This window comes from Acomys russatus, chromosome 7 (genome assembly GCF_903995435.1).
Source record: "Acomys russatus chromosome 7, mAcoRus1.1, whole genome shotgun sequence".
Taxonomy (NCBI): Eukaryota; Metazoa; Chordata; class Mammalia; order Rodentia; family Muridae; genus Acomys; species Acomys russatus.
In genome coordinates, this window is record NC_067143.1 from 10,406,319 (window position 1) to 10,408,555 (window position 2,237).

Here is a 2,237-nt window from a genome sequence, read left to right on the forward strand (position 1 = left end):
AGTCATAACAAGGATCAGGAGAAAGATTTCCTCCCAGAGAGCATTCCAGGGTTAGCTGAGAATATGCCCTTCAGTGCCTCTAAGAGCCACTTAGAGTTTATGCTTTCATTTTCCCAACATTACACCTTTGAGGACCTCAAATTCTTTGCCAAAGTCACAACCACACACATGTACTTGAATGTTCCCACCATTAAATCATCCCTCCATTCTGCTTGGGAACTTCAAAATAAAAACAGCAAGTCTGCCTGGCTCTAGATCCTCTTCTTGGACATTGCTTTATCTCCAGGGGCTGTAGTTTTGATGTGATGTGACAATCCAGCGCCTGCCTCTGTGGGCTATATCACATGATTGCACAGCATGGGTTTTGTTGCCAGGCAGTTTTATAGAAGGTTTTCAACTGTGTTCCCAGTACTTCTGATTTGGATACCAAGTTATCAAGCCCCTCGCCTTGTTCTTCATATATACTCACTTATAATTGGACACTAGCCCAAAAGGGATGTCCAATGAATGTCTTCACTTACCAGGCGATCAAGATAGATGCAGGGACTTCCTATTGGGACTCTAGGTAAGAGAAATATAGGAGAATGGGGAAATAGAAGCATCCAGCGAGTCCTAGAAACCCACAAGAAAAACATCATGATGGTCAGATCTGAACCCAGGGGGGGTCTGTTCAACCTACTGCACCAACCAAGGACAATGCATGCAGTAAACATTGGACCCCTATTCAGATCTAGTCAATGAACAGGACATTCTCCACAGTTGCATGAGAGTAGGGACTGACTCTGACATGAACTCTGGTGTCTCATATTTGACTTCTTTCCGTTGGTGGGGAGGCCTGGTGGCACTCAGAGAAAGGATAAGCAGGCTACCAAGAAGAGACTTGATAGGCTGTGACCATATGGTGGAAAAGGAGGTCCTCTTTTGTCACAGACCTAGGGGAAGGGAAAGGATGAAAGAGGGAGGGATGAAAGAACAGGAAGATAAAAGTGAGGAGATAACAATTGAGATGTAATCTGAATAAATTAATTAAAAATAAAAATAAATAAAGACTCAATGGTGTTAGGCAGAATGATTTTGATCTCGTTCAGTCCAGCCTGTAATATACTCATGGGATCAGCTTCTTTGGGGTTCTGATATCTACTAAGGTGACTATCCAGGACTGTGTATTAGATGGTAAGGGGATCCCACTGGTGAGTCTATCCTATCAACCTACTTGGAGAATTTATCTAGTACCTTCTCCAGCAAGGTAAAGGCCACTCTGGAAGGGTATTCGCTGTCAGCAATGACCACGCCTGCAAGACTGTCGCTTCGGATGTAGACATGGCAAAGATACTCTTGTTCTTTGACAGAATCTCTGCTGCCTTTTGCCAAGCATTCCACAGTCATTTGACTTGTAAAGATCATAAATTCCTGAACACTAGACCTCTGGTATAAACTGAAGGGAGACACGTCATACGTGGCTTTGAGAAGCATGGTTTTTTTTTTTGAGTGGCTTTGTAAAGGACGCTGAGGCTGTACAGCTTTATGGTGCCACACCTTTGGCCCAAAGGCTGGACCTGAGACCTACTCACAGGATCGTGACTGTTCTCCCACAGAACAGCCGTGGCCAGCTTGGCAGGTCTTGGTCTTGCCTCATCCATTTATTTGGCATATTTGGTGTCTACCTTCTCTGGCAGACACCAGCTCTGTAATTGGGACCAAGAAGGAAACAGTCCCTGACACTGGGAAGCCTGCCTTACCAGCAGTCACATAAACCAGATCTTGAAAGTCTCCTTTCACTCTCAGAGCCCTGCAAAATATTTTTCTTCTATTAAAGTAGATTAAAAAGGGACCTCATCCTCATTCTGATTGACAGTCTGCTCCTTGAAAGACTCATGGCTATATATAGACCTACCACATATACCTAGGGGGTAAAAAAATATTAATAGCTTTACAATGTGATATTAGGATATCAGGGTTGGTAATGCTGGTGGCTTGTCAATTATCATATGCTGTTAGGGCTGTGAATGTCTCACAAAGTGATGGGAGAAGTCAAGCTGTGTGCTTATTTTCAATACTAAGTTTACTCTATATTCCTCTCAATGGGTCTACTTGTGGTGTTCCTGGAATATTTGGAGCGCTTGATATCTTCAAAAATATTGCAGAATTATCAACGTCTTTGTTTTAAAAAAAAATCAAATGATTTCCTTGTCTTTCTATCCTTGATGCATATGAGTATAGAATGTCTACAAATGCTT

At 42.7% G+C, this 2,237-nt stretch overlaps 1 pseudogene; it reads right to left on the minus strand.

Moving 5' to 3' along the window:
* Positions 1 to 340: 340 nt before the first annotated feature.
* LOC127192430 (synaptobrevin homolog YKT6-like) lies at positions 341 to 1,640 on the minus strand (annotated as a pseudogene).
* Between the last annotated feature and the right edge of the window lie 597 nt (positions 1,641 to 2,237).